Genomic DNA, 15031 nt, shown 5'->3' with positions numbered 1-15031 from the left:
GAACTGCGGCACAACGGGCTGGTCTCACAGGATTTCCTGGGGAAACGGGTGTGTTCAATGCAATGGTGAATGATGACAACCTGCTCTGCAATGAGCTGTGAGCTCCAAATCATTAGCCAACGTCTGACTCATGGCCACAGCTACACCCTCCATGTGGGTAGTCCCTGTACCCATTACGGACACTCCATCACATGGAGTTGGGTGGCTGGTGGCGGGGTGCTGAGTACGGCGGGGGGAATATTTACACCCACCTGGGCTCACCGTTCCACCGACCTTCGAACACAGTGCCTCTTAGTCCCCTTCACAACCCTGCAGGCACCGGACTTAGCACAGAGGCATCTTGCATTGGTGTAACAGTGAGTTTAATTGTAACGGTAACATACAAGTGCCCTAGCCCCTATAACTATACTGTGCCCAGCACCCATGCCAACTTATTAGGTGTCAAACTACCACTATGTCTCGGTGTTTCCCCAGACGGTACAGCAGGAGTGGAGGCGGACTGCTGAGACTTGTGCCTGCGACTTGGCTCCCTGTTGGCATGCGTTTCCTGGGGTGGCCCGCCTTGGATGGGCCAGGCTGCTTGGCGGGCATGCTGGATGGTGTGGTGCCACCCTGTTCTGCCCACTGCCCACCAGGTGCACCACAGATGGAACGGGGGGAGTCTGAGGATCCTCCTGGCAGGAGACATCAGGACGGACCCCAGAACACCCTCCTCCCTCAGGGGGCCCAGTGGCCCTAGGCCTCCCTATGAGATGGGAGTGTGAGCAGAAACAAGCCCCGATGCACCCCCGACACCTGCTGCCAGTCCTGGAGGCCCGCTGTGGTATCGACCATGGTCCGAACGTCAGCAGAGATGGAGCTCAGGGAGTGGGCCATCCCTGTCTGCGCCTGTGTGACGCCATCCAGCATCTGGGCGAGGCCGCCGGCGCTCTCAGTGATTGCCGCTGAGACTCGGCCAGGCTGCGGAGCGTGGCGGCAATGTCCAGCTGGCTCTGGGCCATGGCTGCCTGTGAGAGGGCAGCCCTGTCCTGGGCCATGGATGACGCATGCACATGAAGCCCATGCCTTGCAGAACCTGACCCATGGCCGAAGCCATTGCACCCATTGCCTCCACCGTGGACGTGGTGTCGGCCTGGGTGGCAGCCATGACCGGCCACAGTCTCTCCTCCTGGATGCGCGTGGACTCCTCCACCTACATCTGCAGTTGCTGGAAGCTGACCGTCATCTCATTTTCTAGTCTCTGGGTTTCTAACTGCATTGAGTCTATGGGTGGGACTGGAAAGTCCAGGAACCCGGGAGCCGTCTGGGCGGCAGCTGGTTGCTGGGGCTGGGCTGCACTCCGACCGTCCGGCCCCTGGGCTGCTCCTACCTCCACCTGCTCGGTATGGCTGTGTGGTGCACACCCAGTCTGTGTCCCAGAAGCCTCATCACTAAAATGCCCAACCGAGGTGCGAGTCTCTGCGATGGTGGGCGGTGTGGGTCAGTGCAGTGATGCCAAGTCTGGATCGTCATCGGACTCAAAGTCTGGGGGTTCCTGCGTCGAGGCCGGGGCCGGTGTTCTTTCTGTCACCCCCATCTGAGGGGCACTGTCTGGTCTGTCCATCATCTGTGTGTCACTGTCCTGACTCTGGTGCTCGCCAGTGTCCTTTCGTCTGCATTTTGGGGCTGTCGCTTTCCTGGGTGTCCGCCCTCTGTTCATCACTGTCCTGGGTCTCAGTCCTCTGTGCATCCGATTCATCTGCCCCAATGACGGAGGAAGGCCTTCCTTGCTGTCTGCCCTCCACACCGTGGCATGCGTTCCTGGGGACATCTGGACCTGGCACTTGTTGGGGGCAAGCAGCGGCAGGCGGTCCAGGACAAGCGGCAGCAGGTCCTGCAACATACAATGCAGCATGTATTGTTACACAGTGGACTGGGGTGAGTGGGGGGGGAGGAGTGAGGGGGTGTCGCCAGGCAAGGGAATGGGGTGAGGGTGTGTACTGGGGGTGAATGGAGGAGGGGGTGTAGGTGGAGAGGGGAATGGGGGAGGGGGTGTACTAGGGGTGAATGGGGGAGGGGGTGTACTAAGGGTGAATGGGGGAGGGGGTGTAGGTGGGGAGGGAATGGGGGGAGGGGGTGTACTGGAGGTGAATGGGGGAGGGGATGTAGGTGGGGAGGGGAATGGGGGGAGGGGGTGTACTGGGGGGCTGTACTGGGGGAAATGGGGAGGAATAGGGGAGGGGTGTACCGGAAGGTGTACTGGGGGGAGAAATGGGGGAGGGGGTGTGCTGGGGGGGCGTACCGGGAGGTGTACTGGTGGGTGTACCGGGAGGTGTACTGGGGGGAGGAATGGGGGGGAGGGGGTGTACTGGGGGAGTGTACTGGGAGGGAATGGGGAGGAATGGGGGAGGGGGTGTACTGGGGGGGTGTACTGGGGGGGAATGGGGAGGGGGTGTACTGGGGGGTGTACTGAGGTGAATGGTGAGGAATTGGGGAGGGGGTGTACTGGGGGGGTGTACTGGGGAGGAATGGTGAGGAATGGGGGGAGGGGGTGTACTGGTGAGGAATGGGGGGGAGGGGTGTACTGGGGGGGTGTACTGGGGGAATGGGGGAGGGGGCGTACTGGGGGGTGTACTGAGGTGAATGGTGAGGAATTGGGGAGGGGGTGTACTGGGGGGGTGTACTGGGGAGGAATGGTGAGGAATGGGGGGAGGGGGTGTACTGGTGAGGAATGGGGGGGAGGGGTGTACTGGGGAGGTGTACTGGGGGAATGGGGGAGGGGGCGTACGGGGGGGTGTACGGGGGGAAATGGTGAGGAATGGGGGGAGGGGTGTAGGCAGGCAGGGGAGTCTCACTTGCTGGTGCGCCTCCGATCTGGCAAGCGGGAACCTCCCGGTCCCCGGCTCCGCTAATGAGGTCCAGTGCCCTCTGCCCGTGTACTGTGAGGGGGCGCAGTACAGGTGAACCCCCTAAAGTTCTCGCACTCTCCCGATAGGTGTGGGCGGTCTTCTCCTAGGGAGGGGCAGCAAAGCATCAGATTTCGGTGCTACAGAGCATCCCGCGCAGATGTCGCCGAGACGATGGTCTGGGAGCACTGGGACCCAGCTATGGCGGCTCTCACGGGTGTGTGCAGCCCATGTGGGTCAAGTGAGAGGTTTGGCACCGCTCCTGGGGGGGGGTTACTGTCACATGTGTGGGTGGTAGGGGTTGGGTGGTGCCAGGGGCACGTCTCGGTGTACTCCCACTGGCTGACCTCATCAGGTCGTGCATCTTCTTGCAGCACTACTCGGCTGTCCGTACGGTGTACCCCACCGCAATTCCGGCATTGCCCACCTCACACCAATTCCTCCGGAAGGTGGCAAGGTGCCGGTGGCCACGTCTAGTTTACAGGATTGCCCTCCTCTCCTCTACTGCATCCAGCAGCGTTTCAAGGTCATTGTCCTCGAACCTCGGGGCGGCACGGCCATGTCGCCGGCCTCGGGACTTTGCGGAGCTCGCGCACATTTTATTCAACACAGCGCTGCATCATCGGGGCGTCGCGCGAATGACGGCGGTATGGCGCCAGGCCCCCCGTGCTTCTCGCCGCGCACGTGTTGGCCCCTTTTGCGGGCCAGAATTAGTCGTTGGGCCGGGCCGTTCACGGCGTTGTAAAACGCGACGGCATTTACGAGGGCGTGGACACTCTGCCGCGGGATTAGAGAACCCCGCCCTGGATGTTTCGGCGTTAAGAGAATCACGAGCTCTGGGGGTGGGAAGGAAATTGAAGTGGATGTAGAAGACAGAATTTCAGCTATGACAATGAATTGCAGCGTGGTCTCAAGGAGCTGAAAGGCCTCCTCCTGTTTCTTAAATTTCCATCTGCAAAATGTACACAATGAGGATCAATTCCTGCTTTCAAAATGTGTAGTGTCATTTTGTTCTCAGAAAATAGTTTGGCTGTAAGTTAAAGTTAGGGGTGTTGGATTCAATATCAACAACAACTTGCATTAATACAGCACCTACAGCTTAAATGTAGAAATGAAACAATCCATCATATTATTTGACATATCTAAATTGAAAATAAATGAAAGAGCGATTATTGATCGCAAAACATTGTTACATGGATTGCCAATGTGCTGGTCTTTACTTTGCAGATAATTTATGCCCTGTATTTTCACAGGTGCTTATAATGAATTGTTGCCTTATATTCTGATGGGGAGTTGCTCAGTGCTCGCAGCCATTCTGGCATTGTTTCTGCCTGAAACATTCAATATTCCTCTCGCAGAAACCATTGACCAGATGCAGAAAATAAAGGGGTAAGTGTGTATAGTTTTTATGATTCAGTTTTTTCCTCTCAATTTCTGCCCTGAACAACTTACATTTCTTTGTGAGGCACCTTGGGCCATGTTCTACTTAAAAGATTTCCAGTGACGGGGGATGTGTTGAGCAGCCGCACATCAGGTGGCTGTCCTCCAGGATACAGTCAAAAAGGCACTTTTGGCCAAATTTAGCCCGAGGGTTCAGACTAATTCTACTCCTAAACGGAAAACAAAGAAGAAGAGCAATAGGCCAGCAAGTAGTGGACTAATAGGCCACAGCAAAACCAGAAGTGATGGAAAAGGGCAGGAGCAGCGAGCGAGCGAGTCAGCGGACCAAGCAGGCGAGGGGCCCTGGCCACCCCCAAGGGAGGGTGTTGCTCGTTCTGGGTGAGTGTGCTTAACACTCAATTTGGCTCTGTTTCGTTACTTAGCTTTGGAGTCGCCAGGTATCGTTAAGATACAGCCACAAGTTTCAAGGTCAAGTTCAAAGCAATAAAACCATACACCAATTAGTAAGTTCAAACAAGACACGTTTATTATATTACAATAATCTACTAATCATGCATATAAAACTATAAGACTAGGCTAATCCTACCACTACTAGGCCAAATACTTATCTGGATAAGGGGACTGCCGGATCAGGGAACAAAGGCTTCTAGCTTTGTCCTGGGTCCGCAGGCTTCCAGTGGTTATGGTCTAAAGGGGTCAGGAGTGTCTATTCCCGTAGCGTGCGTTGTGACTTACTTGCTGGCGGCTTCTATCCAGACCTCTCCGGCACAAGGTTCTTCTGCTGCAACGGTGTTCTGCTGGGAGGGCTAGCTGGTCAAGGAGAGGGTGACAGAGAGAGCGAGCTGGGGTCGGGGTCTCTGCTTTATACTCCTCTCAGGGTCTTGCGCCCACCTGGGCGGACCCTCTATACTTTTGTAATCGATTGGGTCTCTTCCCAATCGATTGATTTGAATTCCGCAAAAGCGGGGCAGTTGCTCGATCACTGGGGCGGTTCTTGGGACTTATTGTTTTGGGCTTCATTGGCGCCGAAAAGTCTGGCCTTCCATTCAATGTATCGATTAGTGTTAAATTGTGTCTTTTGTGCCTGGGGATTGCCCGGTATCACCTCATTAATATGCTAACTGTTTCTTTTCATAGCGTTGTCTGGTTTCAGCAACAGCCAAACTGGTTTCTGCAGCAGTCCAAATATACAAGCACTCTGCAAGCTGCTTGCTTTTTACAACCTGTCCAATTTTCCCTGCATTCCTTGCAATCTTCCATTTTGTGTTTGGGCAGTGGTCACCCCAGGTGGCTACAAGGGATGTTATAATATACATCCAGGTATACGATGGTGTGCAGACAGGCAGTGATTGACACACAGAATGACCAATGAACACACAGAACACAGCAGCCAATCACTAGACAGGACACAACCACTATAAACCAGAGGGCACTAGTTTTCCCGCTCTCTCGGGATCCAGCCAGATTAATGGGACAGTCAGAGACAGTCAGAGATAGTCTGAGACAGTCGGAGCTTGTGAGCATCAGCTAGAACAAACACCATGTGGTAGTAAGTAGTCTAGTCAGGTTAGCCTCAGGTCTCCAGTCAAATCAGCACAGTGTCAACCCACAGTTAAAGCATGTATCACATTGTTAGGTGTTCAATAAAAATCGAGTTGCATTTCTTCAAGTGTTGGAAGCCTGTCTCTCTTACGACTGCAGCAAACGCAGTCCTCGTAGACCCAGCTTACCCAACACGTCAAGGGAGACCGACAATCCGGACAATGGGCTCCTCCTCCCCACCCCCCAACCCCCGCGACCTGGAGAAGACATTCCTAACCAAGGTATTGACCGCAATGAAGAAAGAGATCAAAGTGGAGATCCCGTACCAGAGATAAAAAGATTGGTAGTGACCCAAGGGAGCCTGAAAGGGAAGGTCGAGGATCAGGAAAACCGGCCTTGGCAGCAAAATGTTTGAATAGTGGGCCTGCCAGAGGGGATTGAGGGCAGAGAACCAAATGACTATGCTGGGCAACTTGGTCGGAAGGGACAGCTACCCAAACAACCGGAGTTCGACAGGGCCCACAGGCCACTCCGACTGAAGCCCAAGGCTAGTGATCAGCCGATGGCAATAATCAGCAAGTTACACACGTACCAGGATCGGGAGAGGCGTTGGACTCGGCAGACCAAAGTGAGCAGTTGGAAAGGACACAGAATATGGGTCTACAACGATATTGGGGCAGACCTGCGTCGGCACTGTCAGCGGGCCAATATACACGGCAGGAGAGTGATGATAACTCACTGTGAGGAAAGCTCTGGTGCTCTTCAGTTTATTCCAAAGCCTGACTCCTGTCTTTCTATGGACAGTGCACTGACACCCATCCTCTGAATGGGCGCTGCATCATGGACCAGTGTCCCCAGGAGGCGGGCGCACAGGCAGCAAAGGGTAACAGGAGGCTGGGGTGTGGGCAGGCCTGCTGCGGGAACACAGGCAGCAAAGGGTAACAGGAGGCTGGGGTGTGGGCAGGCCTGCTGCGGGCGCACAGGCAGCAAAGGGTAACAGGAGGCTGGGGTGTGGGCAGGCCTGCTGCGGGAACACAGGCAGCAAAGGGTAACAGGAGGCTGGGGTGTGGGCAGGCCTGCTGCGGGCGCACAGGCAGCAAAGGGTAACAGGAGGCTGGGGTGTGGGCAGGCCTGCGGCGGGCGCACAGGCAGCAAAGGGTAACAGGAGGCTGGGGTGTGGGCAGGCCTGCTGCGGGAACACAGGCCGCAAAGGGTAACAGGAGGCTGGGGTGTGGGCAGGCCTGCTGCGGGAACACAGGCAGCAAAGGGTAACAGGAGGCTGGGGTGTGGGCAGGCCTGCTGCGGGCGCACAGGCAGCAAAGGGTAACAGGAGGCTGGGGTGTGGGCAGGCCTGCTGCGGGAACACAGGCAGCAAAGGGTAACAGGAGGCGGGGGTGGGGCAGGCCTGCTGCGGGAACACAGGCAGCAAAGGGTAACAGGAGGCTGGGGTGTGGGCAGGCCTGCTGCGGGCGCACGGCAGCAAAGGGTAACAGGAGGCTGGGGTGTGGGCAGGCCTGCAGGCGCAAAGGGTAACAGGAGGCTGGGGTGTGGGCAGGCCTGCGGCGGGCGCACAGGCAGCAAAGGGTAAACAGGAGGCTGGGGGTGGGCAGGCCTGCTGGCGGGCGCACAGGCAGCAAAGGGTAACAGGAGGCTGGGTGTGGCAGCCTGCTGCGGGCACACAGGCAGCAAAGGGTAACAGGAGGGCTGGGGTGTGGGCAGGCCTGCCTGCGGTGCGCACAGGCAGCAAAGGGTAACAGGAGGCTGGGGCGTGGGCAGGCCTGCTGCGGGAACACAGGCAGCAAAGGGTAACAGGAGGCTGGGGTTGTGGGCAGGCCTGCTGCGGGCGCACAGGCAGCAAAGGGTAACAGGAGGCTGGGGTGTGGGCAGGCCTGCTGCGGGCGCACAGGCAGCAAAGGGTAACAGGAGGCTGGGGTGTGGGCAGGCCTGCTGCGGGAACACAGGCAGCAAAGGGTTACAGGAGGCTGGGGTGTGGGCAGGCCTGCTGCGAATATTAACATGACAGAGGATTCACCATTATCTCGAGCTACACATAGTGACCCCCCCCCCCTCCACAGTGCCCCCCCAGTGCACCTCGACCTCCTTGATCTTACATGGTCTACGTCTGGCTGTGTCCCCAGGATGCACATCAGAAGTGGAGGCAGCCTGCTGCTTTTCATGCCCTGTGGCATTAAGTGCCCTTGGCAGACATCCTCTAGCGGGTCTGGAGCCGGAGGGCCCCGGCTGACTTACCGGTGTCACTGACTTTGCCATGCCACCATGCCCTGCCACTCTCCTTAAGATGCACCGGTGTCAAGAGGGGGGAATTCGAAAGAAATGAAGACTGTCTTCGCTTCCTTGGTGGTAGGCCCTGGGTTGTTCTCCAGTGCTTCCTCTTCCCTGATGGTGCCTATAGGACTCTGGGAGTTTCCATGGGACGGAGGGGAAGTTGGAGTGGGCTCCAGAGGCCTCTGCGTCATCTGGCTCTGCCAGTCGTGACGGCTCCCCATTGTCTGTACCATGGTGTTGACGCCCTTAGTGACACTCCTCTGTGACTGGGACATGCTCTGCAGTGCCCCAGTCATGACCACCTGCGTATGGGACATGTCCCTCAGCGACACGGACATGGTGTTGCGTCTCTAAGCGATAGGCATCACATACTGAGCCATATCTTGGGCACCACCTCTCAAGATGCTGACGTGCTACAGGATTTCCATTGCGGCCGCCACCATAGCATTGTTGGCCTCAGTACCATGCATTGTAAGTTATCAACGCTAGTGGAAGGTGAGGATGACAGCTGTGCCATCTCAATCGTGGTCTCATTGCTCACCAAGTGGCATTGGTGACCCTTCTGCTGATCCTCCAACCCCCTCGGGAACAAGATGTTTTGCATGGCAAGAAGCCTTGTGAGGTCGTCATCCCCAAAGCAAGGAGAAGGTCTGTTTGCTGCCATGCTTGTGTGTTGACTGGGAGTGAGTGGTGAGGGAGCGTTTAAAGGCAGCTCCCCTGTGTTTGCGGTGAGACGCTGAGACACGAGTCTGGTGAATCAGAAGGCAAGGTAGCCAATACTGGCGAGAAGCCCATCGAGGCGCATTTTCAGTACAAAGTGCCTTGAAAGGTGGACCGTGATGTCACCAAATGCGCCCAAAATGACACTTAGAAATGTTTCCTTTAAGTCACGCCTATAATTAATATTGATAAAATACAGATGGAAGCAGATAATGTGGTGGAGGTAGAAATAAACACATATATGATGACATCGGGCAACATTTAATGGCCCACGGGTGACATGGTGGCGCAGTGGTTAGTTCTGCTGCCTCACAGTGCTGAGGACCCGGGTTCGATACCGGCTTTGGGTCACTATCCGTGTGGAGTTTGCACATTCTCCCCGTGTCTGCGTAGGTCTCACCCCCACAACCCAAAGATGTGCAGGGTAGGTGGATTGGCCACGTTAACTTGCCCCTTATTGGAAAATAAAAGAATTGGGTCCTCTAACTTTTTTTTAAAACAGTTAACGGCCCCATGTCCAGCAGGTTTTAAGGCAAACAGTCTTGTAAAATTCCCTGGGCGACATTCCAGCTACCTTCCTGTTCACCCCCAACCTAACCACAACTTTACCAATTATTGGTCACTTAAGGCCTGCTTCCCACCGAGCCTCAAGTTTGAGGCTGACAGGAGTAGGTCAGGAACATGGAGGAAGCCCGACAGGTCACCCTGCTCAGGCCCTGGGCAAGAACCTCCCTCACAAGCCCCCTTTCCACATCACGTGCACTTCAGTGCCCTCCCCCACATCTGCCCCCAGAAAAATTGATTTCAAAACAGACTAACAGTCCAAACAGGAAAATAAGCCAAACCCATATCAGCTTATGCCTTAAAAGTCGTAACCCACGATAAATCTTCCACTGCTCCTGACCACGTATTGTTGAATGTCATTCGTTTGTGCTTATGTTTCCTGCCACGTGAGTTGAGACTTATTTTTCTGATCAATCTGTTATTGATCCAAAGGTGCAAATTCTTCATTACCATCTCAGCTGACATTGCTTCTTGCTTTGTTGTTCCCAGCTGTGGCACAGTAATGCATTGGTACTTAAGCAAATTCCTTTATCATATCACCTGACCCTAAACCTTGAAATACTTCAATGAAATCAATCTCAATGTGAAATAAGCGACATTATCTGCCCAGCGAAGTGTGACAAGATATTTTCAACTATGTCCACTCTCTCTGATGGTGCTATGTTTGATTTGATTGCAGATTCAAATGTAAAAAAACTCATAGAATGCACAACAAATCATATCGGAGTGGAACAACTGGAGAAAACAACGCGGTGGTCAGCAAAAATGAGAACATTTAACTCAGCCCTGGTCACAGATCAGCACCCATGGAGAAATGGGCAGGCAATCGTTTTTTTATGTCACTTATATTTTTTAATTTTCATTTGGAACAAACAATATATTCTCATGTTAGACAAAACCATGTCTACTATGAGGTTGTTTTCACACGTGGAAAACAGGCCAATGGACTAAATTAAAAGCAGAAAACACTGGATTAACTCAGCGGGTCTGGTAGCATCTGTGGAGAGAGACACAAAGTTAACGTTTTGGGTCCATTTGAGCCTCTGGTTCTGCAGAGGGGTCATATGTTCTCGTAACGTTTACACATTTTCTGTTTTAATTTCAGATTTCCAGTATCTGCAGTATTTTGTTGTGTTTGAATGGCCAATGGACTGCTCTGGCCAGCTGGTCACCTGCACCAGCAGCGAAGAAAGATCGGCAATTTTCAGGTGTTGACCTCCTTTATACCCAGCTGCCATGTTGGGGGGTTCAAAAGGGAATCCTGGTGCTGCTCACTGGATGAGCTCTCCCTATAATGGGCTGCCTTATCCTCCAGCAAGATCACACACTGTGGGGTTTCAGACCAGTAATCTTCAGATTATTTTTGTGAAGCCAAGAGGAGTATCCCCGCTCTCCTGAATTTGACAAAAAAAATCATCAAGTTACCGTGGACGCATAACATAATTGACTCCCATCTCCCCCAACACACGTTTCAATCAATTCTAATCCAAAATAGCAATACCAATTCCAAGACTCGCAATTTGCAAAGGAAAAGACACATAGAGCTAAAAGAACAAGACGGGAGACAATAAAAAACAGGCAAGAAATAATAACACCCAAATTAGGTTCCTTTCAAAATATTACTGACCTCTTCATTGGTGCTAATGGGGCAACGAGGCTGTCAACCCCATTTTGAGTCCATAATTGCCAATTGGTACCAGGCAATAGAAGTGAAAATAGGAGTGACCCCAAATGGATCATATTCTCCCTCTGTGCTCTCCCTTAACTGGAACAACTTTGCCAATGACCGTGGCCCAAACAGCAGCAACAAACTCACAATGTTGGCTATTCCGACAACTGTTACCCCTGCTTCATTCCTCCAAATTCAATCCAAACTCCCACTGCTGGCACTAAATGGGAAGTAGATACAGGGCGACGAGATTTAAAATCAGCAGCAGGGATCAGGACTGGAATTGAAAGAGGTAGTTATAATTTAATAATAACAATAATAATCATTTACTGTCACAAATAGGCTTCAATAAAGTTACTGTGAAAAGCCCCTAGTCGCCACATTCTGGTGCCTGTTCAGGGAGGCCAGCTGTTTTAGCCCACTGTGCTAAACCAGCCCCATTTAAATAGCACAATAATACAAAGATGGTGTGTTAAAGGATAAAAGTAGTCTGATTGAAATAATAAAGAACAGGAAATATTGTATTGGTAGCTAATGACATGGGAGGTAAGAATTCAGAAGGGGAGAAAGCATTGCACTTTTATCCATTATTCTAGGTGGGGATTTTGGGATTACACATGGTACAAATTATAAACTAATACTGAAAGTGCCTTTTTGAACATAAATCAGACTATTGAATATTCTGCAGTTATGGTTTGATTATGAATTGTGAATGTATTCGTTGACGATCTTCATTTTCATGAAATTATATTTTTACTTGTTGATCTCAGGGTTACAATTATTCTCCTTGCTCTGAAGCGTGATTATTCAATCTATGATTATCAATTGATGAATGTGAGTTATAAGACTGCAATGTCATTCAATTTAAACAGTCAACAGAAAATGATATGCCTTGCCAATTCTGGGGAAACACCCAGCTTTTCTGAGCTAGTCACACAACTTTCTGGGTTTTAGACATTTTTAGACAGCTCGCACAATGCCTTTAAAAGCTCCTTTTCCACTGAATAGAAAACCTGACCTCAGAACAATTTTTTTTTCTCTTCCCACAAAACTCCTTTGTGTTTCTCCTGTCTCTGTTAGCTTTCTCTTTCCACCTGCGTCCGTGCACTGATTGCTCTCGTGTTCCAACTCCTTAGTTCGTAGCTCCCTTTTTGTCTGCCATCCACATGGCTTCCTTCTTAGCTTCCTTCCTTTTGGTACTGCTTCCGGGTCAAATCACAGAGACCGGTATTTTTTCTTCTGTCCAAGAAAATTACAATTGATTCCACTTCTGAAAACTCCTTTTCGAACATTTTTAAAAACAATTACGGGTTCCACAAACATTTTAAAGATATTGCATATTTTGCTTATTATACTGCTCCTGGGTCAAATGTCATCACAAGTTGTAGTACAAGAAGTGGTGTGGTATCTAGAGGAAATATTGCTTCTGATTTCAAGGGCTCGATATAGAATCACTTATTGTGCATTTAAGGGGAAGCTAAACATGAAGGAGAAGGGAGTAGATGGTTACAATGATGCATACAGCTGAAGGAAGATGGGAGGGGGCTTGAGTGGAATATAAAAACCAGCATGGACTGCTTGGGCCAATTCATGTGCCATACACTCTCTGTAAACATTTACTTCAAGACACTGGTGCAGTAGTGTCCAGCATCCTTAACCTGCAGAATGACAGGGCAAATTAGCATAGTTTAGTCTGAGGAAGCCAAACTGCTCAGAGAGGGAGGAGGAAAGGGAGAACAGCTTTCAATAGTCCAGAGTCTTCAGGAAGCAATTTTCTTATTTCAACTTCAGCAGCAAACAGTGCAATAGATGCCTCCACTTCACCAAAGAGGTACCTGACACGGACTGTAGCTCGGTATGTGCAGAAATTGCTCTCTGGTGCTGCAGCTGAAATAAACAGGCATATAAATCCTGAGCAGCCTGGATAGAACAGACATATAAATCCCTTTGCAGTGGGGTCAGTAATTGGCAGAAGAATTAGACAAGAGACAAGGAGAATTTTTTTCTTTGCTGTAGTAGCTGTATTGATATTAGTATGTTAACTTGCTAGCTTATTTTGTGTGTTTTTTCCATTCTCTGTTTTTATTATTATGTTTTTTCTCCGTTGTTATATTACTATGTTTTTCCCACTATGTTCCGTATACGCTAATCTAAATAATGGAATGCCAATAAAAACACTTTTAAAACTGCAATGTGTAGAGGTCTCTGGGGCTTTTGCAGCATAAACTTTAGCCATTGCCTTTATACATTTGGATCCTTGTGACCCATGAGAGGGAGAAATGGTAATTCAATTCCATTCAAAATTTGGTTCAAACAACAGTATTGTGTTCTCTATTTTGCTTTACCTGGATGGCTTGAATGAGTAGTTCTGATTAAAGATCACAAAGCTTTGTTAACAAACGAAACTATAAATTTATTTACACTACTAACTAAGATTCATTCACATTCCTGAAGTAGAAGGTTTCTATATTAAACTATACTATCTCTAACTACAGAGTTCTCAAGTACAACTGCTGCTATGCTTCACCATCTTCTAACTGCCTTTTAACTCACAGAATCCCCAAAGTCACAGGATATATATATGACTGTTCTGTGACTCTCTCTAGTGGTACGAAGCATTGTCGTTAACTTGTTAACTCTTTACATCCCAGTCCATATACGTATCATGACACAATGGTTTATGACGAGAATGTACACACTGAAAGATTGCAGAAAGCTACAGCTTGGAGGGATTCTGCGATCCTCGTACATAAACCACAAAAAGCTAGCATGTAAGTTCAACAGGTATAAGGGAAGTCAAATGTAATATTGGCCTTTAGGGAGTTTTTGTTCAGACGGGCAGTATGGTCGGTGCAGGCTTGGAGGGCCAAAGGGCCTGTTTCTGCACTGTAATTTTCATTGCTCTTTGTTCTTTGTTCACTTCAAGGGGAATGGACTATAAAAATAGGATAGTCTTGCTAAAAACTATACAAAAGTGGAGTCCTCAGATCGCTGCCCGGGCAATTTTTGTCCGATGCTATTTTTCAACTATGTCATTGCAACACCTGGGATGCAATTCTCCGGAAAAATCTCTAAGTATGGTAGCGAGCGAGAATTGCCCGCGTGCTTCCCGGTGCTCAGCCGGCAACACAATTCAGCGTTAATTGGTCCACTTAACAAGGTCGCAGGGCTTCTCGTCGCAAATGCCAGCTCGGCAGCTGATTCGCCGGGACCGCGCTCGCCAACCCCCTGCTCACAAGGTCAAGCAGCACTTGAGCTGCACTTGCTCAGCCAACCCCAGCCAGCGCGCAACAATGGCACCGAGGAGACCGGCCCCAAGATTTGGGGACGCTGACCTGAGGAGGCTGCTAGACGCCGTGGAGGCCAGGAGGGATATCCTATTCCCCTGAGGATTCCAGAGGGTAAGCCAAGAGGCAACAAGTGCGGCCTGGGATGAGGTGGCGGCAGCTGACAGCTCAGGCAATGTGGCCAGGAGGTCAACAACTTGCACTTAGGGACCACTTGACCAGGAAATCCTCATCCACTAGATGCAGCCATAACTCTTTCATTACTTCTGGCAGCTCCCAGAATTGGTTGCTTAATGTGCTTCAATGAGGGGTGATACACGAGGATCAGACAGGATTTGTCAAGGGAAGACAGCTTAACACGAATGTGCGGAGATTGTTAAATGTTATTATGATGCCGGCGATGGAGTGGTTCGGATTCGGGGAGGGGTTCATCAAATGGGTGCGTTTGCTCTACGAGGCCCCGATGGCGAGTGTAGTTACCAATGGAAGGAGATCAGAGTACTTCAGGCTCTACCGTGGGACCAGGCAGGGGTGCCCCAGTCCCCTTTGCTTTTTGCACTGGCGATAGAACCTTTGGCTTTGGCGCTGAGGGAGTCGGGGCGGTGGAGGGGCTTGGTGCGGGGTGGGGAAGAACATAGGGTATCGCTGTATGCGGACGACCTGCTGTTGTATGTGGC

General features: G+C 51.2%; 1 pseudogene; it reads left to right on the top strand.

The window, feature by feature from the left end:
- LOC119965331 overlaps positions 1–13259 on the top strand; it is a 101751-nt pseudogene extending 88492 nt beyond the window's left edge.
- The last annotated feature ends 1772 nt before the right edge of the window (positions 13260–15031 follow it).

Source organism: Scyliorhinus canicula, chromosome 4 (genome assembly GCF_902713615.1).
Source record: "Scyliorhinus canicula chromosome 4, sScyCan1.1, whole genome shotgun sequence".
NCBI classification, from domain to species: domain Eukaryota; kingdom Metazoa; phylum Chordata; class Chondrichthyes; order Carcharhiniformes; family Scyliorhinidae; genus Scyliorhinus; species Scyliorhinus canicula.
The sequence above is the reverse complement of the archived record's forward strand: the minus strand, read 5'-3'. Positions and strand labels throughout refer to the sequence as shown.